General features: G+C 36.7%; 1 protein-coding gene across 3 annotated transcripts in view; it reads left to right on the plus strand.

Moving 5' to 3' along the window:
- The window catches only part of SP1 (Sp1 transcription factor), an 88785-nt gene that overhangs the window by 23676 nt on the left and 37298 nt on the right, over positions 1-27811 (plus strand). The gene's annotated exons all lie outside the window — the stretch shown is intronic.

The following is a 27811-nucleotide window of genomic DNA, read 5'->3' on the forward strand; positions in this document are numbered from 1 at the left end:
GACTGAAGATTACTATAGCTAGAGACCCCCATCTAATCCAGTACTTTCATTTTTTTTTGTATTTTTTTATTGATTAAAAAAAAAGAAAAGAAATTAACACAACATTTAGAAATCATTCCATTCTACATATGCACTCAGTAATTCTTAGTTTCATCACATAGATGCATGATCATCATTTCCTAGTACATTTGCATCGATTTAGGAAAAGAACTAGCGAAACAGCAGAAAAAGATATAGAATGTCAATATAGAGAAGAAAATTAAAATAATAATAATAATAATAAATATATATATAAAAAAGGAAAAACAAAAACAAAAGATACAAACAAACAAACAAAAAAACTATAGTTCAGGTGCAGCTTCATTCAGTGTTTTAACATAGTTACATTACAATTAGGTATTATTGTGCTGTCCATTTTTGAGTTTTTGTATCTAGTCCTGTTGCACAGTCTGTATCCCTTCAGCTTCAATTACCCATTATCTTACCCTGTTTCTAACTCCTGCTGCTCTCTGTTACCAATGATATATTCCAAGTTGATTCTCGAATGTCAGTTCACATCAGTGGGACCATACAGTATTTGTCCTTTAGTTTTTGGCTAGACTCACTCAGCATAATGTTCTCTAGGTCCATCCATGTTATTACATGCTTCATAAGTTTATTCTGTCTTAAAGCTGCATAATATTCCATCGTAGGTACACACCACAGTTCGCTTAGCCACTCGTCCGTTGACGGACACTTTGGCCGTCTCCATCTCTTTGCAACTGTAAACAATGATGCTATAAACACTGGTGTGCAAATGTCCGTCTGTGTCTTGCCCTTAAGTCCTTTGAGTAGATACCTAGCAGTGGTATTGCTGGGTCGTAATCCATTCTGCCAGTCTGTCTTTTGATTGGGGAATTCAGTCCATTAACTTTTAGTGTTATTACTGTTTGGATAATATTTTCCTCTACCATTTTGGCTTTTGTATTATATATATCATATCTGATTTTCCTTCTTTCTACACTTAATTCCATACCTCTCTCTTCTGTCTTTTCGTGTCTGACTCTAGTGCTCCCTTTAGTATTTCTTGCAGCGCTGGTCTCTTTTTTTTTTTTTTTTTTTTTTTTTTAAAAATTTTCTTGTTTTTTATTGTATTCTGTTTCTCCGTTTTTGTTACATGGGCTGGGGCCGGGAATCGAACCGAGGTCCTCCGGCATAGCAGGCAAGCACTTTGCCCGCTGAGCCACCGCGGCCCGCCCTTAGCAGCGCTGGTCTCTTGGTCACAAATTCTCTCAGTGACTTTTTGTCTATAAATGTTTTAATTTCTCCTTCATTTTTGAAGGACAATTTTGCTGGATATAGGAGTCTTGGTTGGCAGTTTTTCTCTTTTAGTATTTTAAATATATCATCCCACTGTCTTCTAGCTTCCATGGTTTCTGCTGAGAAATCTACACATAGTCTTATTGGGTTTCCCTTGTATGTGACAGATTGTTTTTCTCTTGCTGCTTTCGAGATCCTCTCTTTCTCTTTGACCTCTGACATTCTAACTAGTAAGTGTCTTGGAGAACGCCCTATTTGGGTCTATTCTCTTTGGGGTGCGCTGCACTTCTTGGATCTGTACTTTTAGGTCTTTCATAAGAGTTGGGAAATTTTCAGTGATAATTTCTTCCATTAGTTTTTCTCCTCCTTTTCCCTTCTCTTCTCCTTCTGGGACACCCACAACACGTATATTTGTGCACTTCATATTGTCATTCAGTTCCCTGATCCCCTGCTCAAGTTTTCCCATTCTTTTCCCTATCGTTTCTGTTTCTTTTTGGGATTCAGATGTTCCATCCTCCAGTTCACTAATTGTAGCTTCTGTCTCTTTAAATCTACCATTGTAGGTATCCATTGTTTTCCATCTTTTCTACTTTGTCCTTCACTCCCATAAGTTCTGTGATTTGTTTTTTCAGATTTTCTATTTCTTCTTTTTGTTCAGCCCATGTCTTCTTCATGTCCTCCCTCAATTTATTGACTTGGTTTTTGAAGAGGTTTTCCATTTCTGTTCGTATATTCAGCATTAGTTGTCTCAGCTCCTGTATCTCATTTGAACTATTGGTTTGTTCCTTTGACTGGGCCATATCTTCAATTTTCCGAGCGTGATCCATTATTTTCTGCTGGTGTCTGGGCATTTGATCAGATTTCCCTGAGTGTGGGACCCGGCTGGTTGAAGGTTTTTCTGTGAAATCTCTGGGCTCTGTTTTTCTTTTCCTGCCCAGTAGGTGGCGCTCGTGGCGCTTGTCTGTCTGCGGGTCCCACCAGTAAAAGATGCTGTGGCTCCTTTAACTTGCCAATCCGAATCTTGCAGTCGGCCCGGGAAACCGCGCGTGAAGGGGGGGTCGCTGGCCACCGCGGCTTGGGGGAGTACCGGTCCAAATTGCCCAGCTGGCCCGAGACGCCAAGTGTGGCGGGAGGGAGGGCCCTGCTATCCAACGTTCCCAGTCGGACCGGGAAGCCACGTGTGTGGAAGGGACCCCGGTCACCAGCCGCCCCGGCCCGGGACAGCACGCGCCCCTCAGGTATCTCACTGCAGCGGATTCTCCCTGCCCGTTCAGCCGTTCCAGCATGGGGTACGCTGTCTTTTTGGTCTCTGTCGTGGCTCTGGGAGCTGTTTCATATTGTTTCTGTTTCTTTAGTTGCTGTTCTGGAGGAGGAACTAAGACCCGCGCGTCTTACTAAGCCGCCATCTTCTCCGGAAGTCCCCAGTACTTTCATTTTTACTGAATTCTAGGTGTAGAAAAGATTTAATGACATCCCAAAGGTCACTGAGGCTATTTACAGAGTGACATGTCTTTTGCTTTCAGATCAGTAGCCTTTCCTACTTAATACACTACTTTCTGTTACCAGACTTCTCTCAAGTAGAAAAATTGGTTTGTTTCTTTACCCAGTTTAATTATTTTGATAACAAAAAAAAGCAAACAAAATTGTTAAGCAACTTTTTTTTTTATTAATTAACGGAAAAAAGAAAAAAAAGAAATTAACCCAACATTTAGAAATCATACCATTCTACATATGCAATCAGTAATTCTTAACATCATCACATAGATGCATGATCATCGTTTCTTAGTACATTTGCATCGGTTTAGAAGAACTAGCAACACAACAGAAAAAGATATAGAATGTTAAACAACTTTTTTATAACCTAATTTATGAATCAGAGTTATTGTAACCTGATTGAATAACTTGATTTTATTTAATCTGTAATAACATGAAATATAAGTAACCAATGAAATGATCAAAACATAGAAAGAGGGTGGGCCACGGTGGCTTCGCAGGCAGAGTTCTCACCTGTCATGCCAGAGACCCAGGTTTGATTCCTGGTGCCTGCCCATGTAAAAAAAAAAAAAAAGAAAAAAAACAGAAAGAGAAGAACAACAAGAAGGCAAAAGAGGAAAAGAGGTCACGGTCTTACATAATCAGTCTTTGAAAACTAGAAGGTCAGCTTTGTTGTATCTGGTGTGCATGTGTAAGAGAGAAAGAAAAGAAAGAGAGATTATCCCCACTCCCCCCTTCTATTGTTGCAGTTAGGAAGAGGTGATCTGTTTATTTGACTGTTCCCTTTCTTCTGTTTTCACTTATATGTTTGAGACATTTTTATAGCAAACTTTATCTGATTGTTCCCCATTTGTTTTCCATGTTATCCTGAAAATTCCCTTTCAGTGCCTTCCTTCCCCTTCTCTCCACATCTCTAATTTTTTTTTTTTTTAATCCCAGTGTGCTTGTTGGGGATATGGTTTAGTTACATCTTGAGAGACTGTACAGAGCCCAATTTAGTTCAGGCCGTAAATAAACAATATATGTCTTATAGTTATTGGTGTTCTGTCTGAAAGTACTCTGCTTAGAATTCTTTGGCAGTTTCTTATACTGTAGGAAAAAGTATATTTTAATTTTATGTAAATTATATCAAAGGTTTTAAAAAAAGCCCTAGCCTGAAAAATACTTGTAATTTTCCAGATAATTGAAACGTTTCTTTGGCTTGATGTTCCTTTAAAAGAATATCTACTGGCATTATCCCAGTTTGAAAGGCCTTGTTTAGCCATAAATGCTGTTGAAAAAATTCGATAATACTCAGTTCAGTTAACTTCAGTTCACATAGACATTTAGTTAACTTTGGTTCATATTATTCAGTTCATATATTTAGACATCAGTATACTCAGTAATATAATTGCTCCCAATAGGCCTAAGAAGAATGAGAGACGAAAGTGTGAAAGAGGAAATGGGTTCCAATTGTTTGCTTCATTTATAGACAAATTTAGAAAAACTTATTGGGAATTTATTATGTGCTGTATGCTCCGGACTCCGGGAGTTCAGTGAAACAGATGTGTATCTTGCCTTTATGGAGTTCCATTTGCTGTTGAGCTATGATTAACTACACTGAGTCTTCAGAGGGGATCATTTCCCACTCACCTATTCTTTTCTTTCTTTCTTTTTTTTTTTGGTGAGCGTGTCCCAGGTCTCCTGCAAAGCAGGGGAGAATTCTACCACTGAACTACCTGTGCATTCCTGCCTCCATCCAGCTGTTCTTGAGAGTTGCGTGAAAATGTGAAATTGTAGGGCCACAAGTATTTTGGTTTTATATCGTAGTCTCTTGGTACTATGTTACATGCTATTTTATTTTTTTAAAGAGGCTATCATGTCCTTCTATTTTCTTAACTGTTTATCCTTTTGTTTATAATGTCGGCCCATGATTAAAAGCAAAAGCATGGAAAAGAGGAACGTGAAATACATAAATATTATGATTTATTTAATATCTTTGTTCACTGATAAATCCCTATCATTTCTATATTTACAGGGAAAAATTGTTGAAAATTAAAGAATATACAAAGCAATGTAGTTATTATTGCACCTTTGCTTTTAGCTTCTATAAACAAACATAAAAGCCACATTTTCATACTATATTTTTAGTTAGAACTACATTTTATGTTTTTCTACCTGAGCAATTTTCTTATGTGTGTTTTCTTATTTCCTAACCAGTGGAGCAAGAGAGCATTGATACATTCTTGCTGATAGTCAGCTGCTTTTAGATTATTTAAATCTTGAATATTTGTAAAGTAAGTTACTTAAAATGGAGTTGAAGGGTTGAGATTTGAGACAAGAATTGTTGCAGTGTAACATTGCATAAGAAAAATGATCACATTGTATGATGTGTTTGAGCATGCTTTAAATGATAAATCATTCTTGTAAGGTAGCTAGTAATTGCTTGACTTCCTCTTTTAATTACTGATGTATAGGGAAGCAAAGATGTCTTGTTGCTGGAAAGCACTTCCCTTTGTTGGTGTATTGAAGTCTCCCACTGTTGTTGAAACTCTTTAGCTCCCTTCTTTTTTTTTTTTAACATAACAACATACAAATATGAACATTCTTAACATATGAGCATTCCATTCTTGGTATATAATCAGTGACTCACAATATCATCACATAGTTTTATAGTTATCACTGTGATTATTTGTTAGAACATTTGCATCACTCCAAAAAAGAAGTAAAAAGAAAAAAGAAAAAAACTCATATATACCATACTCCATATCCTTCCCTCTCATTGATTGCTAGTATTTCCATCTATCCAATATTTTACTTTTGTTTCCCCTATTTTTTTCTATACCCCTTACCACTCCCTTCATTGATCACTAGCATTTCAGTCTACTAAGTTTATTTTAACATTTATTCCCCCTATTATTTATTTATTTTTAACCCATATTTTTTACTCATCTGTCCATACTGTAGATAAAAGGAGCATCAGACACAAGGTTTTCACGATCACATAGTCACATTGACCATGGCTACTGGAACACAGCTCTACAGTTTCAGGCACTTCCCTCTAGTCTCTCTAATATACCTTAAACTAAAAAGGGGATATTTATAAAATGTGTAAGAATAACCTCCAGCATAATCTCTCAGTTCTGTCTGAAATTTCTCAGCCATTGACACTTTATTTTGTCTCATTTCTCTTTCCCCCCTTTCGGTTGAGAAGGTTTTATCAATCCCTTGATGCTCAGTCTCAGCTCATTCTAGGATTTCTGTCCCACATTGCCAGGAAGGTTTACACCCCTGGGAGTCATGTCCCATGTAGAGAGGGGACGGGCAGTGAATTTGCTTGTTGTGGTGGCTGAGACAGGCAGGCCACATCTGAGCAACAAAAGAGGTTCTCTGGGTGTGACTCTTAGGCCTAATTTTAAGTAGACTTAGCCTATACTTTGTGGGGGTAAGTTTCATGTGAACAAGCCCTAAGACTGAGGGCTTGGCCTGTTGCTAAGCAGTTGTCCCGATTGCTTGTGAGAATAGCAGGAATTCTCCAAATTGGGAAGTTGAATTTCCCCGTTTCTTGCCATTCCCCCAGGGGGACTTTGCAAATACAACTATGTTGTCTCATCAAGTAATGATAATTTTGGTAGTGTGTGTGCGTGCACGCATGCTTGATTTAAATCATCTATTCCAGAAATTTCCAGGTGAAAGCAGAAAATTAAGAAATCCATTAAAGTCTAAACTATCACTTTGGGAATTTGGGAATTTGAGTTCCTTCCATTTATCTACATAATGAGATAATGTAGCAGGATGATGATACCTGCTCAGTTCCTCATGGTAATGTAGATTCATAAATGCACAAATATATACAAATATCTTTAAGACATTTTGTAACTACTCTGTGTATAATTTTAGATATGTTAGTGTTTTAGATCTTAAATATCTATAGGGCATAATCCATCCTTATTTTCTTTATATAGAGCATACTTGGTACCATAAACGTGAAGAAAAAACACACTGAAGGAAGAACACTGCCTACAAAGGCTTGCTAATGTTATTTATAGTTTCATTGTGGGAAATATGAACATTCAAAACATTTATTTTGTAAAGAGCTGTACAGTCAAAATTTAAAAACTTTTTTAAAGGGCAAGAAAAAAATCCAAAATAACAAAAGTATGTTTAAAAATAACTAAAATGAAGGTGGGCTATGGTGGCTCAGCAGGTGGAGTTCTTGCCTGCCGTGCTGGAGACCCAGGTTCGATTCCTGGTGCCTGCCCATGCAAATAATAAAATAATTAAAATGGGTTGCTTTTTTATCTGTCCGCTCATAATCTGTTCTTTGTACAGTAAATTAAAATTCAAAGTACCTTAACAATCCTAGAAATCAGAATCATCCACAGCCTGATCATCCTAAATATTAGTATTTCCCTCTTTGCTTCATGTACTTGCTCATATTCTTAAATTCTTTTTATAGTTTTATATTTTGTTTTTACCCCTACTTAATAGTCTCAACAATATTTTTCATGTTGTTACATGGTCTTCATAGTTTTGTATGTTTGCATTTTGAATATAACTTTGTTTTTGTTTAAATATTTGTTAACATCCAAACGGTGTAAATATTATTAGAAATCGAAGTAAAAATTATTTGAAATTTCAGTCTCCAAAGATATATGCACTGTTGAAATTTTGGCGAACTTCTATGTTTTTGTACATTTACATTCAATAAATAAATCTATATTCAATTTTATTAAAACTCAAATAGGATCATACTGACCACAATGCTGTATAAGCTACTATTTTCACTGAACAGTATATTCTTTCCATGTCAGTAAATTTTCATCTGCATCATTTTAAATGATCATATGGTAATTCCACAGTATGTTTGTACTAGGGTTTGTATAACCTTATTGATGTAATTTATTTCAAAAGTTCAATATTATAAGCAATGCTGTGATGAGCATCCCTAATATCCTTTTTAGATTAAAATTCTGTAGGTATTAGTGAATCATCGGTTTTCTTCTTACTCTGTTTTGATATTTACAGCTAAACTGACTTTCAGAAAACTAGCAGTTTATACTCCCATTTTTTCAGTCTTTGCCGGTACGATATAAAAGTTGTTTTGCTTTATTAGCATTTTATTATTAGGGAGTTACTTTTTTTTTTTCCTTTGGTGAATAACCTGTTTTTAGTTTAAACATTTTTCTTTTGAAGTTTTTTTTTTCTTTTTTTAATTAATTAAAAAAATTATAGGAAAGAAATACAGACATTGTTAATATGTGATCATTCCATTCTACATATATAATCAGTAATTCACAATATCATCACATGGTTGCGTATTCAACATCATGATCATTTCTTAGAACATTTACATCAATTCAGAAAAAGAAATAAAAAGACAACAGAAAAATAAAACGAAAACAGAAAAAAAAACTATACACACCATACCCCCTACTCCTCCCTTTCATTGATCACTAGCATTTCAAACTAAATTTATTTTAACATTTGTTCCCCCTATTATTTATTTTTATTCCATATGTTCTACTCTTCTGTTGATATAGTAGCTAAAAGGAGCATCAGACACAAAGTTTTCACAATCACACAGTCACACTGTGAAAGCTACACCATTATACAGTCATCATCAGGAAACATGGCTACTGGGACACAGCTCTACATTTTCAGGCAGTTCCCTCCAGCTTCTCCACTGCATCTTGAACAAGGTGATATCTACTTAATGCGTAAGAATAACCTCCAGGATAACCTCTTGACTCTGTTTGGAATCTCTCAGCCATTGACACTTAGTCTCATTTCACTCTTCTCGCTTTGGTCAAGAAGGTTCTCTCAATCCCTTGATGTTAATTCTCAGCTCATTCTAGGGTTTTTCTAAGTCCCTTGATGCTGAGTCTCAGCTCATTCCAGGATCTCTGTCCCACGTTGCCAGGAAGGTCCACACCCCTGGGAGTCATGTCCCACGCAGAGAGAGGGAGGGTGGTGAGACTGCTCTTCGTGTTGTCTGGAGAGAGATGCCACATCTGAGCAACAAAAGAGGTTCTTTGGGGGTGACTCTTAGGCCTAAATTTTAAGTAGACTTGACCTATCCTTTGTGGGGTTAAGTTTCATATGAACAAACCCCAAGACTGGGGCTCAGCCTGTAGCTTTGGTTGTCCACATTGCTTGTGAGAATATCAAGAATTTGACTTGGGGAGGTTGAATTTCTCCCCGCTGTCACCATTCCCCAAAGGAGGCTTGCAAATACTTTTCCACTCACTGATCAAATCTCTCTGGGATTCATCGGGACATCACTCTGGACAAACCAGCAAAATCTCATGTCCTACCTGAGATTCCAAGTACTTATGACGTTCAATCAAACTATCTACACAAGTTATATTAGGAAGTGCTGTAGTCAAATTGTAAATTTTGTAACAAATAAACATTTTTTGCTTTAGTCTCACACATAAGGTGACATTTTAAAATATTAATTGCCATCTGTTTTCAGCACCCTGCAATAATGACATTCCCTTATTCTTCCTCATGCAAAAACATTTTTAAAATTTGTACATTGTACATTTCGCTATTGTTATACACTCTAGGCATTCCTAGATTATACCACCTCAATCTTTAACATCTATCATTCTTTCTGATTTCATTTATGTCCCCATCCCTCCTCCCTCTGTCATTCTCACATGCAGCTTCATTCAGTGTTTTAACATAATTATATTACAGTTAGGTAGTATTGTGCTGTCCATTTCTGAGTTTTTTATCCAGTCCTGTTGCATAGTGTGTATCCCTTCTGCTCCAATTACCTAATATCTTACCCTATTTCTATCTCCTGTTGATCTTGGTTACCAACGACATATTCAAAGTGTATTCACTAATGTCAGTTCGTATCAGTGAGACCATACAGTATTTGTCCTTTAGTTTTTGGCTAGTCTCACTCAGCATAATGTTCTCAAGGTCCATCCATGTTCTTACATACTTCATAAGTTTATTCTGTCTTAAAGCTGCATAGTATTCCATCGTATGTATATACCACAATTTGTTTACCCACTCGTCTGTTGATGGACATTTTGGCTGTTTCCATCTCTTTGCAATTGTAAATAATGCTGCTATAAACATTGGTGTGCAAGTGTCCATTTGTGTCTTTGCTCCTAAGTCCTCTGAGTAGATACCTAGCAATGGTATTGCTGGGTTGTATGGCAATTCTATATTCATCTTTTTGAGGAACCGCCAAACTACCTTCCACAGCGGTTGCACCATTTGACAGTGTGCCTCTTTCTCTGCATCCTCTCCAGCACTTGTCATTTTCTGTTTTGTTGATAATGGCTGTTCTGGTGGGTGGGAGATGATATCTTATTGTGGTTTTGACTTGCATTTCTCTAATGGCCAGGAATGTCGAGCGTCTCTTCATGTGCCTTTTGGCCATTTGTATTTCCTCTTCTGAGAGTTGTCTGTTCAAGTCTTTTTCCCATTTTGTAATTGGATTGGCTGTCTTTTTGTTGTTGAGTTGAACAATCTCTTTATAAATTCTGGATACTAGACCTTTATCTGATATGTTGTTTCCAAATATTGTCTCCCATTGTATAGACTGTCGTTTTACTTTCTTGATGAAGTTCTTTGATGGACAAAAGTGTTTAATTTTGAGGAGCTCCCATTTATTTATTTCTTCAGTGCTCTTGCTTTAGGTTTAAGGTCCATAAAACCACCTCCAATTGTAAGATTCATAAGATATCTCCCTACCTTTTCCTCTAACTGTTTTATGGTCTTAGACCTAATGTTTAGATCTTTGATCCATTTTGAGTTAACTTTTGTATAGGGTGTGAGATACGGGTCCTCTTTCATTCTTTTGCATATGGATATGCAGTTCTCTAGGCACCATTTATTGAAGAGACTGTTCTGTCTCAGCTGAATTGGCTTGACTGCCTTATCAAAGATCAAATGTCCATAGATGAGAGTGTCTATATCTGAGCACTCTATTCGATTCCATTGGTCAATATATCTCTCTTTATGCCAGTACCATGCTGTTTTGACCACTGTGGCTTCATAATATGCCTTAAACTCAGGCAGTGTGAGACCTCCAGCTTCGTTTTTTTTTCCCTCAAGATATTTTTGGCTATTAGGGCACCCTGCCCTTCCAGATAAATTTGCTTATTGGTGTTTCTATTTCTGAAAAGTAAGTTGTTGAGATTTTGATTGGTATTGCGTTGAATCTGTAAATCAATTTAGGTAGAATTGACATCTTAACTATTTTTAGTCTTCCAATCCATGAACATGGTATGCCCTTCCATCTATTTAGGTCTTCTTTGATTTCTTTTTAACAGTTTCTTGTCGTTTTCTTTGTATAGGTCTTTTGTTTCTTTAGTTAAATTTATTCCTAAGTATTTTATCCTTTTAGTTGCAATTGTAAATGGAATTCATTTCTTGATTTCCCCCTCAGATTGTTCATTACTAGTGTATAGAAACACTACAGATTTTTGAATGTTGATCTTGTAACCTGCCACTTTGCTGTATTCGTTTATGAGCTCTGGTAGTTTTGCTGTGGATTTTTCAGGGTTTTCGACATATAGTATCATATCATCTGCAAACAGTGATAGTTTTACTTCTTCCTTTCCAATTTTGATGCCTTGTATTTCTTTTTCTTGTCTAATTGCTCTGGCTAGAACTTCCAGCAGAATGTTGAATAACAGTGGTGATAGTGGACATCCTTGTCTTGTTCCTGATCTTAGAGGGAAAGTTTTCAGTTTTTCCCTATTGAGGATGATATTAGCTGTGGGTTTTTCATATATTCCCTTTATCATTTTAAGGAAGTTCCTTTCTATTCCTATCCTTTGAAGTTTTTTCAACAGGAAAGGATATTAAATTTTGCCAAATGCCTTCTCTGCATCAGTTGAGATGAGCATGTGATTTTTCTGCTTTGATTTGTTGATATGGTGTGTTATATTAATTGATTTTCTTATGTTGAACCATCTTTGCATACCTGGGATGAATCCTACTTGGTCATGATGTATAATTTTTTTAATGTGTTGCTGGATTCGATTTGCTAGAATTTTGTTGAGGATTTTTGCATCTATATTCATTAGAGAGATTGGTCTGTAGTTTTCTTTTTTTGTAATATCTTTGCCCGGTTTTGGTATGAGGGTGATGTTGTCTTCATAGAATGAATTAGGTAGCTTTCCCTCCTCTTCAAGGTTTTTGAAGAGTTTGAGCAGGATTGGTACTAATTCTTTCTGGAATGTTTGGTAGAATTCACATGTGAAGCCGTCTGGTCCTGGACTTTTCTTTTTGGGAAGCTTTTGAATGACTGATTCAATTTCTTTACTTGTGATTGGTTTGTTGAGGTCATCTATTTCATCTTGAGTCAAAGTTGGTTGTTCATGCCTTTCTAGGAAGTTGTCCATTTCATCTACATTGTTGTATTTATTGGCATAAAGTTGTTCATAGTATCTTGTTATTACCTCCTTTATTTCTGTGGGGTCAGTGGTTATGTCTCCTCTTCCAATTCTGATCCTATTTATTTGCGTCCTCTCTGTTCTTCTTTTTGTCAATCTTGCTAAGGGCCCATCAATCTTGTTGATTTTCTCATAGAACCAACTTCTGGTTTTATTGATTTTCTCAATTGTTTTCATGTTCTCAATTTCATTTATTTCTGCTCTAATCTTTGTTATTTCTTTCCTTTTGCTTGCTTTGGGGTTAGTTTGCTGTTCTTTCTCCAGTTCTTTCAAATGGACAGTTAATTCCTGAATTTTTGCCCTTCTTTTTTGATATAGGCATTTAGGGTAATAAATTTCCCATTTCTGAGTTTTTACATTCAGTCCTGTTGCACAATCTGTATCCCTTCAGCTCCAGTTACCCAATATCTTACCCTATTTCTATCTCCTGATGGTCTCTGTTACCAACGAAATTCTCCAAGTTTATTCATTAATGTCGGTTCATATCAGTGAGACCGTACAGTATTTGTTCTTTTGTTTCTGGCTGATCTCACTCAGCATAATGTCCTTAAGGTCCATTCATGTTGTTACATACTTCGTAACTTTATCTTTTGGAGTTTTTGTTTCTTAAAAGATTTACATGAGCCCCTTGTAAAATGGAGTTATTAAGCTTAAGTTATATATTGAAAATACTTAGAGGCTGTTTTTTTGTTTGTTTGTTTAGGATGGGATACATTTCATTATAACAGTCTTTTAAATTTCCAAGTAGTGTAATTTATTAATTTTTTTCTTTGATTTCCTTTATTTCTTTTTTTTAATTAGGTAGTTTTTCTCTTTTCCCAAATCATGAAAGTATTAACTCATTTTTTCATTTAACACATCTATTCGCTGACACTTTGTTGTAAGAAATGAGGTAGGAATTCAGTTTTATTTTTCTTTCTTAATGGTTGGTCATTTGACTTAAAGGTGTTTATTGGATTATATTTTTCCCTTTAATGATACAGGTTGACATCTTCATCATGTAAAACATTTTTATGTATATGTAGATATTTTAGGGAAATTCACTGATCTGTTCATGCTCATCCCATTATACTTTGTTTTAATAATTCTTCCTTTAAAAACGTGTTAATATTTTCCCTCATTACTATTTAAATCTTTTTCCTGATTAGGACTTTGGTTTTCCAGATTATTTTGCGAAATTTTGTCAGGTTTCTCCAGTAAGGCTTTGTGTGCTTTTTATTATGATTGACTCCTTCATAGTACACTTTTGTTGTTTTCTTATTAAACTTATATCTTTCTTGCTATATTTAAACTTAGCATTTTATGGTTTTAGTTGCTGTTGTGAATAGGATCTTTTCTTATGTTGGTAATAGGTTCTTGTTTGCATATAGAAAACGTGTGGATTTATGTCTGTTAGTTTTATAACGTCCATTTCTTCTGTAACTCTATTGCTTTTAATAGTTTTTAATGGTTTCCTTTGGATTGCTAGGCATAATATCGTTTCACCTACAAATAATTTTTTTTCCTACAAATAATTTTGCTTTCACTTTTCTAATATTTATACCTCATTTCACTCTTGTCTTATTAAATAGTAGTGGTAATAGTAGGGATCCTTGTCTTAGATTCACTTTTAAGGGTTTGTTTTGTGTATTTATTTATTTATTAAACATAACATACAAACACAAACATTCTTACGATATGATCATTCCATTCTTAATATATGATCAGTAACTCAAAATATCATCACATGGTTGTATATTCATCATCATGACCATTTCTTAGACATTTGCATCAATTCAGAAAAAGGAATAAAGAGAAAAAAGAAAAAAAATTCATACATACCATACCCCTTACCCTTCCATTTCATTGATCACTAGCGTTTCAATCTACTAAATTTATTTTAATATTTGTTCCCCCTTTTAATTATTTACTTTTAATCCGTATGTTTTACTCATCTGTCCATAAGGTAGATGAAAGTAGCATCAGATACAAGGTTTTCATAATCACACAGACACACTCCGAAAGCTATATCATTATAACAGTCATCTTCAAGAAACATGGCTACTGGAACACAGCTCTACATTTTCAGGTACTTTCCTCCAGCCTCTCCATTATACCTTAACTAAAAAGGTGTTATCTTTATAATGTGTAAGAATAACCTCCAGGATAACCTCTCGACTCTGTTTGTAATCTCTCAGCCATTGACACTTTTTTTTGTCTCATTTCTCTCTTCCCCCTTTCCAAGGGTTTTCTCAATCCTTTGATGCCCGGAAGGTTTACACCCCTGGGGGTCATGTCCCATGTAGAGAGGGGGAGGACAGTTAGTTTGCTTGTTGTATTGGCTGTATTAGGCCTAAGAATCATCCCTAAGAGTCACCTTAGCATTTATGCATATTTGGGAAGGGTTGCAATATCAGCTATATATAGTATATATATATAATATAGTATATCAGATTATATAACTGTTCTAGGGCAATTGTTCATGCATAAATTTAGAGATCCCTGTCATAAAGATATCCAACATGTATGTCTATGTATGTATTCAATTGCTCACTTCAGGGATCTCAGGAATGTGTGGATCAGAACAGTTGCTTCATTAACATTCAGATTTTTATGTATAATATATTTTTTTATTTCAAATAGGTAAAGTTTGTATATATGAAGAGTTATTGAAGGGAAGATGGAAAAATGGTAATAGTTAATTTGTTAGGTTGATAGTATTTAGGGTGTACCCACTTTTTTGAAAATTCCCAGTTACCATTATTAGTACTATAAATATTTTTTGAAGGTTAGTCATAGAACATGATAGATGGCTACTCTTACTCATTTTTCTTTGGTCTCTACTACAGAAATTAATTTGGTCTTGTTAGTGGGAGACAGTCTCTAGGATACTTGGGTTTTAATTACTTCTCATCTGTCCTGTATACATCTGTACTTTTTCAACATTCACTCATATATCATACAGCATCTCATTCTATATTCAAAAAATTTTCTGGTAATACAAAGTTTAATCCTCCTGCATTGTTCCATTTAAGACAAACTTATGCATTCAGAAAGGTTATTTCTGCAGTGCTAATCAATACCACGCTATTTTAATGGGGATTGAATGTATATATGCAATATATATAATATAATATATAATTTGACAACAGTTCTGATATGATTATCCATTTTCAATGATGAATTCAGTGATGAGAAACAAAATGGTAGATTACTTGCATTTTTTATAGTGTTCTTTTATTGCTATTGTTTTAGAGACAATTGGCAATTGAATTTGATCTTACAAAGAACTCCCCTAGATAAGTTCAAAATAACATACTGTGAGTAGTAAAGGTGCATATGTAGATAGAAGAAAAAAAAATACTGAAAGTCTTATTTTGACCTTTTCTCATTTTTCTAATACATTATGATTTATTGAGTATTTCCTCTGTGCCAGGACAGTGCTAGGTATGCTTTATATTTATCATTTAATCTAGTATAATTATATCCTTTTTTGCTGATGAGGAAAGTGAAGCTTGGAGATTCTATGTAACTGGTGCCCTGCTGGCAGTGGTGCCAGCTGAGCCCTGATCCAGGTTCGATAGTCTCAAAACTAAAATAATTTAGAGACAAGAGGGCCAGTAGGCATAAGTAGTAAAGTTTATTTAAAAAGAAGTTTATTAAAAAGAGAGAGTACATGTTAGAGAGTTTAATCTGGGCATGCTCAAGGAAGGGACACGCACTGAATGGAGTGAGCCAGCTTCTTTTATAGGAATGTTTTACCAGTCATAGGTTTCCTTAGTAACCTTTTGAATACTAGGTGTCTTTTTTGTTCTGGTAGGAGATAGCTAGGAAAATTCATGGTTTGTTGTCACATACCTAAAATTTGTCTTTGGGCAAATGGTCAACAATCTTTATGACCCTATCCTTCCTGTTTGCTTTGGGCCCAGAATTTTACAAGTTTTATAGTTTGGGGAGTTTGCAGTTGTTTTGCGAGTTTTGGGGGCTTCATAGAAATTTTTGTCCCAGGAAGTTTGCAGCTCTATTTGAGTTCCTTTGGCACTAGATAAGAAACTAGGGATTTGGAGTTGTCTGTTAACTCTTTCAGAGGTAAATAGGAAACCAGGAACTTACAGTTGTCCTATTTTATCCTGATTCAGTTGCCCCGTGAAAGAGTTCAATCCTTTTTATCTGTTTTTTTTTTGATTATTATTTTTTTAAAAATCTGTTTTTACATGGGCAGGCACTGGGAATCGAACAGGGTCTCCGGTATGGCAGGCAAGAACGCTGCCACTGAGCCACTGTTACCTGCCCAATCTCTTTAGTCTTAATGGGAGATTGAGGGATAAATTTTTGATATTTTCAGAGAGTTCAAAGAGTACATGTAGGAATATGCATAAGTGTTGACAATATTGGAAGGGTTAGGGGATATTGGAAAATGCAAAAATATTATTTTACAATCCCTCCATCCCACCACTTTTACAATCTTTGTGTCACCTCTGCTGTGTAAGTTCTGAGCGTGGGAACGGGGGGTTACAGGTTTGCAGCTTGCAATGTTGAGATATGAGAAAACAGTAGCATTTGGGGGAAGACATATGTTCTAGTTTACTCACTGCCCGAATGCAATATACCAGAAACACAATGGCTTTTAAAAGGGGGAATTTAATAAGTTGCTAGTTTACAGTTCTAAGGCCGAGAAAATGTCCCAATTAAAGCAGGTCTATAAAAATGTCCAACCTAAGGCATCCAGGGAAAGATACCTTGGTTCAAGAAGGCCGATGAAGTTCAGGGTTTCTCTCTAAAGTGAGAAGGCACATGGCAAACAGTCAGGGCTTCTTCTCAGCTGAAAGGGCACATGGCAAACACGGCGTCATCTGCAAGCTTTCTCTCCTGGTTTCCAGTTTCATGAAGCTCCCTGGGAGGTGTTTTCCTTCTTCATCTCCAAAGGTCACTGGCTTGTGGACTCTCTGCTTGTTGTGCTGCGGCATTCTCTGCTCTCTCTGAATCTCCTTCATTCTCCAAAATGTTTCCTCTCTTATAGGACTCCAGAAACTTCTCAAGACCCACCCAAATGGATGGAGACATGTTGTCACCTAATCCATCTTAATAGCCTTTTCTTGATTAAATCACACCTCTAGGGAGATGATCTGATTACAGTTTCAAGCATACAGTATTGAATAGGAATTATTCTTCCATTTTATGAAATGGGATTTAGGTTAAAACATGGCTTTTCTAGGGTCTATACATCCTTTCAAACCAGCACAGCATGTATGTTCTGGCTCACTTAGAACTGCTTAGCCCTCCTCTTTGTTTATTTTGTCATATAATGATGTCCTGGTCACACTTGTGTGTGGACAGCCATTCTGTGTGCTGGTGTACAGTTGAATCAGGAGTTCTGGTGCCCAGGACGCATCTTTAATAATTATCCAGCTTGAGCTGTTCCAAACATGTCACAGATGTGCAGGTCCTGTTTAGATGTACTCTGACGATAGAGATAACATATAGAACAGAGAAGGAATAGTTATAGAGCGTATAAGAATTAGGTAGTTGCCACTTTGGGGGACATGGGTGATTAATAGTAATATTCCATGGGAGACTAGTGTTACTTAAAGCTAGAACGTATTTGCCAAATACTTTAGTTAAAACAAGGGTTTACTTTTTTCTTTTTAAAACATAACTAGGGTTACATTAACAAATAGTACATAATTTGTGTACTTGCCTTGCTTCTTTTAAAAGCCTCTTTTTGTTGAAGATGAATTTCTGATTTGTAGTTTAGTTGGAAATATTTTTAGAGAAGCATAGAGTGAAACAATGCAATCAACGAGGAAATTTAATTATAACACAATATTTTTATGCAACTTTTGATATATTAAATGAATTTAGCTGTTTATAGCATGTAATTTTATAAGGTGAAAGAGTAAGTTTTTGCAACTGTTTGGAATAAAATATACATACTTTTTTAGGGTTGACCTTAAGAAAGCAGTGTTAAAGATAGGTTTGAAACAATACATGTATTTTTTGTTTAATTAAAGTTGAGGAAGAGGCTTAGAAGCTTTGTTTTGAACAACTCAGGGTATTTTATTGTTAATACAAACATAAGAAGTTATTTTGCCAAACTTGTTGCTTTTTATACTACTACTTAAAAGGAAAATTCTGTACTGAAGAATGATTTAAGAAAATTGTCACTTAAACAGAAAACTGAGTTTTAGTTTTGCATTAATATATTTTAGACCCATTAAACTTTCCTTAACTTTGACCACAGTTTCTCTCTCCATGAACTTTCTAAACCTTTCATATATATTCACGTTTTGTCTTATATTTTCCTCATTCTGTAACAACCATTCATTCGATCTTAGGACAAAACTATACTCTTTTCCTTTTAACGAAAAAGCAACGTCTTTATATCCTTCATACTTAAGTTACCAAAATTATTTTGGAAACTGTCTCTAGGCAAACATCTCACACCATGCAATTACCATCAAAATAAAACTTGTCAGAATAGGGGGTGCAAGGGTAGTTCGGTGGTAGAATTTTCACCTGCCATGCGGGAGACCCGGGTTTGATTCCTCGCCCATGCACCTCCCAAACAAGCAAACAAATGAAAAAAAAATTCAACAAAATGGTGCTGCAGTAAGGGAATGTTGACATGCAAAAAAAAAAATGAAATGTGAACCCCACCATATAGCATACAAAAGTAAAAAAAAAAAAACTTGTCAGAATATACATAATGCATTTTGAAACAGTTTAATTTCACTATTTGCCACTTAGTTGCAGCCCTTTAATGCCTACTTTTTAATGTTTTGGTTTGGGTTTATACCTCAGTGGTTGGCACTGAGAGTATAGCTTGGATTCTTTCACATGACAGAGCGCTCCCCTGGGGTGAGGACAAACCGCAGGTAAAGAACCTTTTGTAAGGCAATTTGAGCTTTAGAAGATGAAACTAGGTAACTTTGGCTAAGGAATTAATGGTAGGAGTAGTGTTGCTGGTGAAACTTTGTCTTTTAGGACTGCATATTAATAAATCAGATATTAATAAATCATCTCCATACTGAAAGAGGGAATTAGACTCCAAATTCAGGAAGGCTAGGTCCTGTACCTCATGCATTCCCAAAAAGGTGAGAGCCCAAGACTTCGCATCTACTTCCACTATGGCACAGGCTTTAGAGGAGAGAGGATCAGAATGAGACAGAATTTGTGGCTTCCCTATCAATTTTAAAAATTAACGGTCTTACCTACTACATCTAGAGGCATTCAGGGCTTCATGATTTCAGTATCCCTTCAAGATCCAGGGAGCCATTGGTCCCTTCAGTCCTTGTCAGGGGCGGCGAACAGGGCTTTTGGAGAGGCTTCACTCTCCCTTGTAGGCCTGGCGTACTCTTAGGCCCAGTGTCCTGCCTTCCCACCTCATGGACAGGGCTCTGGAGGCTCTCTCCATCTTCAGGACTCCTCTAGTGTTTGGGGGCCCTCCTGCTTCCAGTGCCCCAACTCTCCACATTGATGACAGATTCCTGGTGACTTCTGCCCTGAATGGCCCTGAGGTGGCTGTTTACTGTTCATAGCTAAAATTATGAGCCGTTACTTATTCCCGGTTTGTCCTTTCTTTCATCCTCTGCAGCCCTGTCTTGGTTATTAGAGACAGAAGAGACAGTTCTCATAAGGTCATTTATAGGTGTTTGGGGTCCTGAGGACATCTTTTGCAGTTTTCTTTTTATGTCAGAAGCTGACTGGTTTATCCAGTAGATTTTTAGCGTAATTTGTCCTTCCTCAGAATTTGAATCTACATTAGTATAAATTTTTCTCATAGCCTCCGCTATTCTCTCCTGTGTTTGTCCCTGCTGTTCCCTGTACAGCTTGTCTGCATGCCCTTGGACTTCTATCCAAATCCTCCATTTCCCCTTGGAGTGCAACAGGAAAAGAGAATATCTTGGATGTCTCCCTGGTGAACCTGTGTGTGAGGACCAGGTTTTTAAATTCCTCTAAAGACTTGGAGGGTCCTCAGAAAGTTTTCCCAGTTGCTTCTTACACTCTGATAAATTGGTCATAGAAAAAAGGAAGGTGGGCCCTTATAGTTCCCATATCCCCATTGGCTATTTCCCAGAAAGGATACATTCCATTTCCTTTGGAGCTGCTTTTTCCCTTCTCTGGGAGGTGGTAAGGGGCTCCACTGTGAGTATCCCGCTGGACTTGAAGAAGGAGGGACCTCAGTGAGCTTGGAAGCCTCTTCCTTTAAGTCTTTTTGAGGTTTTAAATTTGGAGTTTAGCTAATAATGGGTCATTTAAAATATCTGCCTTCTTCCTTTCATGAGCCAGAAGGGATTCAACTCTTAATTCCCCCTTAATATAACACATCTTACAAGCTCTGCTCATTTCCTTGTCCTGATATAGAGCCTTAAAGAACTAGACATAAGGAATTTCAGACTATTTCCTTTCTCTTTTACGGAAAAGCTTTAACTGGAGAATGGTGTTAAGCCCAAGAGTGCCGTTTTCTGGCCATTCTTCTCCACCTCCCCCCCCCCCTTTTTTTTGTTATTGGAGTTCACTGTGTTGTATAGTCCTATGCATTTTTTTTTTTAAACCACATACAAACATGAACATTCTTACTATATGATCATTCCATTCTTGGTATATAATCAATAACTCACAATATCATCACATAGTTGTATATTCATCACTATGATCATTTCGTAGAACATTTGCATCAATTCAGAAAAAGAAAAGAAAAAAGAAAAAAACTTACACACACTATACCCCTTACCCCTTCCTCTCATTAACTGTTAGTATTTCCATCTACCCATTATATTTTAACCTTTGTTTCCCCTATTTTTTTCTATACCCCTAACAGCTCCCTTTCATTGATCATTAGCATTTCAATCTACTGAATTTATTTCAACATTTGTCCCCCCTTTTATTTATTTATTTTTAATCCATGTGTTTTACTCATCTGTCCATAAGATAGATAAAAGGAGCATCAGACACAAGGTTTTCACAATCACACAGTCACATTGCGAAAGCTATATCATTATACAATCATCTTCAAGAAACATGGCCACTGGAACACAGATCTGTATTTTCAGGCACTTCCCTCCAGCCTCTCCAATATACCTTAACTAAAAAGGGGATATCTATATAATGCGTAAGAATAACCTCCAGGATAACCTCTTGACTCTGTTTGGAATCTCAGCCATTGACGCTGTATTTTGTCTCATTTCTCTTTTCCCCCTTTTGGTGGAGAAGGTTTTCTCAATCCCTTATTGCTGAGTTTCAGCTCATTCTAAGATTTCTGTCCCATGTTGCTAGGAAGGTTTACACCCCTGGGAGTCATGTCCCATGTAGAGACGGGGAGAGCAGCCTTGTTGTATTGGCTGAGAGAGAGAGGCCACATCTGAGCAACAAAAGAGGTTCTCTGGGTTTCACTTTTAGGTCTCATTTTTAAAAAAATTTATTTATTAAATTTTTTTTGAACTAAAACATCAACGTATATAATCAGTAATTCACAATATCATCACTTAGTTGCATATTCATCGTTTCTTTAGAACATTTATATCAATTCAGAAAAAGAAATAAAAAGACTACAGAAAAAGAAATAAAATGAACACAGAAAAAAAAGAACAGATTATACATACCATACCCCTTACCCCTTGCTTTCATTAGCATTTCATACTGAATTTATTTCAACATTTGTTCCCCCTAGTATTTATTTTTATTCCATATGTTCTACTCGTCTCTTGACAAAGGTAGATAAAAGGAGCATCAGACACAAGGTTTTCACAATCACACAGTCACATTGTGAAAGCTGTATCATTATTCAATCATCCTAAAGACATGGCTACTGGAAGACAGCTCTACATTTCTTTTTTTTTATTTTATTTTTTTATAGCTTTTTATTAATTAAAAAGAAATTACAAGAAAGAAATGCAAACATCCGTAATAAATGCTCATTCCATTCTACATATATAATCAGTAATTCACAATATCATCACATAATTGTATATTCATCACATAATTTCTTAGAACATTTGCATCAATTCAGAAAAAGAAATAAAAAGACAACAGAAAAATAAAAAGAAAACAGAAAAAAATACATATATATGCCATACCCCTTACCCCTCCTTTTCATTGATCCCCAGCATTACAAACTGAGTTTATTTAAACATTCGTTCCCCCTATTATTTATTTTTATTCCATATGTTCTACTCATCTGTTGACAAGGTAGATAAAAGGATCATGAGACACAAGGTTTTCACAATAACACAGTCATATTGTGAAAGCTATATCATTATATAATTATCATCAAGAAACATGGCTACTGGAACACAGCGCTACATTTTCAGGCAGTTCTCTCCAGCCTCTGCATTACATCTTGACTAACAATGTGATATCTATTTAATGCATAAGAATAACCTCCAGGATAACCGCTCAACTCTGTTTGGAATCTCTCAGCCATTGACACTTTATTTTGTCTCATTTGACTCTTCCCCCTTTTGGTTGAAAAGGTTTTCTCAATCCCTTGATGCTGGGTCTTAGCTCATTCTAGAGTTTTTCTCAATCCCTTGATGCTGAGTCTCAGCTCATTGCAGGATTTCTGTCCCATGTTGCCAGGAAGGTCCACACCCCTGGGAGTCATGTCCCACATAGACAGGGGGAGAGTGGTGAGTTTGCTTGTTGTATTGGCTGGAGACAGAGGCCACATCTGAGCAACAAAAGAGGTTCTCTTGGGGATGACTCTTAGGCCTAATTTTAAGTAGGCTTGACCTGTCCTTTGTGGGGTTAAGTTTCATATGAACAAACCCCAAGACTGGGGGCTCAGCCTATAGCTTTGGTTGTCCACACTGCTTGTGAGAATATCAATAATTCAACTTGGGGAGGTTGAATTTTCCTCAATTCTCACCATTTACCGAAGGGGACATTGCAAATACTTTCCCACTCACTGATCAAATCACTCTGGGATTCATCGGAGCATCACTCTGGACAAACCAATAAAATCTGATGTCCTACCCAAGGTTCCATGTACTTATGTTGTTCAACCAACTATCTACATAAGTTATATTAGGAGATGCACTAGTCAAAATATAAATTTTATACCAAATAAACATTTTTTAATTTAGTCTCACATATAAATTGAAATTTTAAAATATTAATTACCGTCTGTTTTCAGCACCCTGCAGTAATGACATTACTTTGTTCTTCCTCATGCAAAAACATTTTTCAATTTGTACATTTAGTCATTATCATTATACACTCTTGGCATTCCTAGATTATACCATCTCAGTCTTTATCGTCTATCTTTCTTTGTGATTTCATTTATGCCCCCAGCCCTCCTCCCTCTATCATTCTCACGTTCAGCTTCAGTCATCCACCTCCTGATTTATGTTGAGGCCAAGCAACATTACAATAAGAAATTAGCTTTTTTCCCCCCTCAATTCACTGGTCAGCAAATTATTTCGATCTTTCAAGTTGCAGGGGGGCTATTGATCAAGATGGTGGACGCACTGCCCATTATTCTGAAAGGAGATATACAGAAGGATGTTCATTTATTGGGGTTCAACATCTTGTTCACCAGCTGAATTGTACCCTTGAGATACCTACTTGCGCCGGGGTGTCCCTGTGGGGGAAAAAAACCTTAGATGTTAGAAGACAGGATGTCTTGAATTCACCCCTTGACTTCTAAGCAGGATCCAGAGATCTGGTCAGCCAACACCCCAGTGGCTCTGGGCTGGATTCAGAGGGCTGGTGGATTCCTCACCCTGGTGGCTCAGAGCCGAACCTCTGCTCCTTTCCCAACTCTGGGGGCAGAAAATAAGCTCCATGCCCGATCTAAAAACCACTACAAACAGAGAAGGGACAGAGGTCTCATTTAGTTAAGGCCTGCATTCTCCTTTGGGATGAGAAGGTTGATGTTACAAATAGTATGTGAATGATATATAGGCTATATGCAAAGGAGGAGGTAAGCACAAATACCTGAAGACTTTCCCTTGGAGAAAGGGAAGGGAAAAGGAGTGGGCATGACTTATGAAATGCTGGTCTCAAGGACCGGTATCTTAGATGGAAGATGCTGCTCTCCTGGCATCTTTTGAAATCATTCCTGGCTGCCTCGCCAAAATATGTAACCGGTACCCTTCTGGCAGTGGTACCAACTGAGCTCAGATCCAGGTTCGATAGTCTCAAAACTGAAAGAATTTAGAGACGACAGAGGCCAGTAGGCATAAGTAGTAAAGTTTATGAAAAGAGAATTTTATTAAAAAGAGAGTACAGGTTAGATTAATGTGGGCATGCCCGAGGGAGGGACATGCACTGAGTGGAGTGGGCCAACTTCTTTTCTAGGAATGTTTTACAAGTCATAGGTTCCCACAGTAACCTTTGAATACTAGGTGTCTCTTTTTGTTCCAGGAGGAGATAGCTAGGAGAATTCATGGTGTGTTGTCACATACCTAAAACTTGTCTTTGGGAAAATGGTTAACAATCTTTATGACCCTATCCTTCCTATTATTAACTAAGAGTTTGCTTTGGGCCCGCCCAGAATTTTACAAGTTTTTATGGTTTGGGGAGTTTGCAGTGGTTATGCGAGTTTTGGGGGCTTCATAGAAATTTTTGTCCCAGGGAGTTTGCAGCTCTGTATTAGTTCCTCTGGAGCTAGATAAGAAACAAGTGACTTGAAGTTGTCTGTTAACCCTTTCAGAGCTAAATAGGAAACCAGGGACTTGCAGTTAGTCTTATTTTATCTTGCTTCAGTAGTAACTTACTCAGCTTCACTCAGCTAGTAAATGGTGAAACCTAGGCAGCTGTACCATAACAGTGCATTACAGTGTATATGCAGTGGTCCTTATTAATTTTAAGCATCAGTGACTCTCAGTAATTTAAAAATGTCAATTGATGGATATGAGTAGTCCAAAAGTCAGTCGTAAAAACCTGATTAAAATCCATCCAGGGGAGGAATTAATTGTATTTCTATCTCCTCTAATTCAGGGAAATGGTGGAGGTATAAAATGAAGTCCAAAATTAATTTGATCACTACTGTGGAACACTCCTGTTTTACTAAACTCAGCATGCGTCTTGATTCTCTTAATCTTTATGCTCCTTCCCCACCTTTTCCTCTTTATGGTGTGTATATGTTATATTTTTTAATGATTTTTAGTTCTACCATTCTGAATATTAATAGATAGTTATAGCTAATTAGGAGGAGGGTTATTAAAGTGAGTCCCTTTCCCTAGGAAGTCATCATTGTGGTGAGAGCCAGAGACAAGATAAGACAATTCTATTTCATTTCTCTCTTGAAAAACAGTTTTCATTATGGAATCATGTTGACAGCAATGAAAAATAGGTGGGAATTCAGAAAATTTTCAGTATATTAAATTTATTTTGAAATCCTTAGTTCTCTTTAGTTTTCTTATACCTGGAACTCTGTACCTTTGGATTCATAATAATTAACATAAAACTAGAGAGTGTTTAGTAAGGAAACATTACCAAAGCTGGGGGAAAAAATCTAGTTTCATTTGAGGGACATCTGAATGATCTTGTACTTTTTTCAAATGGTCCCATTTAATATTTGTGTCTCCTCCAGTCTCCCAGGCTGTTTTTTTCTTAAACCCCTTGCCTGGAAAGGTGAACTTTAAAAGCATTTATCTTATCACTTGGTTACAGTGACACCTGTGGTGAGAGCATTTGCCACCACTGTGTTAATTGCCCACTACTTAAGGAAAACTACCCATTTTCTGAGATGTGAAGAGCCAGTTCTTAAATCTAAGAAACATTGTTAATTATACCACAAATGGAGGGAGGTGTGTAGGCTTAATTTTTTTTGTTTTGCAGTGTTTTTTTTTTTTTTTTTAGCTTTTAAAATTGTATAACATATATACAAAACAAAGAAAGAATAAAGTAATAGTTTTCAAAGCACTCTTCAACAAGTAGTTATAGGACAGATCTCAGAGTTTGTCTGGGGTACCATACCATCATCTCAGATTTTTTTCTTTAAGCTGCTCCAGAATATAGGAGGCTAGAAGAAATATATATATTTTTTATCATCATAATGATTTTTTTTCATTTTTGTGAAAAATACCCCCCCCCCAAAAAAAAAAGAAACAAAAGAAACCAAGCCCAAAACAATAAATTTCAAAGCACAGCACAACAATTAGTTGTAGAACAGATTTTAGAGTTTGGTATGGGTCACAATTCCACAATTCTGGTTTTTACCTCTAGCTGCTCCAAGATGCTGGAGACGAAAAGGAACACCAATCCAGTGATTCAGCAATCATATTCGTTTGCTCCTACTCTGTACTACGACTCTGCCTACTCTGTGCTACCCTACCTTCTCTGTACTACTCTACCATCACCCCTGATCCTTCTGTCCTGCTCTCTAGGGGCATTTGGGCTGTGGCCGCTTGAACCTTTTCGTGTTGGAAGGGGCTGTCAATAACCTGGGGTAGGGAGATGGAACTAGCTGATGTTCTGGAGATCCTGGACCCTCTCGGCTCCAGGACCTGTCTGGCCCAGGAACCCATTTGGAGGTTGTAGTCCTCCAGAAAGTTACCCCAGTACATGAAACCTTTGTAGAATCTTATATATTACCCTAGATGTTCTTCAGGACTGGCCGGAATGGTTTTGGTTGGGGTTTGGCAAGTTATGATAGGTAGCACTGTCTAACTGAAACTTATATGAGGGGGACCTCCAGAGTAGCCTCTCAACTCCATTTGAACTTCTCTCAGTCACTGATACTTTATTAGTTACCCTTCTTTCCCTCTTTTAGTCAGAATGAAATTGTTGATCCCACACTGCCAGGGCTGAACTCATCCCTGGGAGTCAGCTCCCAGTGTAGGTTTTTTTTTTTTTTTTTTGACTTTTAAAAAGTGGAATTTATTAAGTTGCAGGTTTACAGTTCTAAGGCTGTGAAAATATACAAATTAAAGCGAGGCTATAGAAATGTCCAGTCTAAGGCACCCAGGGAGGAAGATACCTTGGTTCCAGAAGGCCGATGACGTTCAGGGTTTTTCTCTCAACTGGAAAGGCACGTGGGGAATCGTGGCAACATCTGCTAGCTTTTTCTCCAGGCTTCTTGTTTCATGGAACTCCCCTGGGGGTGTTTTCCTTCTTCATCTCCAAAGGTCTCTGACTGCATGAGCTTTCATGGCTCTTTCCAAAACGTGACCTCTTAAAGGGCTCCAGTAAGGAATCCCACCTTGAATAGGTGGAGACACATCTCCATGGAAACCATCTAATCAAAAGTTACTACCCACTCCCCCTAAGATCAGGAACAAGACAAGGACGTCCACTATCACCACTATTATTCAACATTGTGTTGGGAGGTTCTAGCCAGAGCAGTTAGACAAGAAAAAGAAATACAAGGCATCAAAATTGGAAAGGAAGAAGTAAAACTATCACTGTTTGCAGACGATATGATACTATACGTCGAAAACCCGGAAAAATCCACAACAAAACTACTAGAGCTAATAAATGAGTACAGCAAAGTAGCAGGTTACAAGATCAACATTAAAAAATCTGTAGCATTTCTATACACTAGTAATGAACAAACTGAGGGGGAAATCAAGAAACGAATCCCATTTACAATTGCAACTAAAAGAATAAAATACCTAGGAATAAATTTAAAGAGACAAAAAACCTATATAAAGAAAACTACAAAAAACTGCTAAAAGAAATCACAG

This window comes from Tamandua tetradactyla, chromosome 7 (genome assembly GCF_023851605.1).
Source record: "Tamandua tetradactyla isolate mTamTet1 chromosome 7, mTamTet1.pri, whole genome shotgun sequence".
NCBI classification, from domain to species: Eukaryota; Metazoa; Chordata; class Mammalia; order Pilosa; family Myrmecophagidae; genus Tamandua; species Tamandua tetradactyla.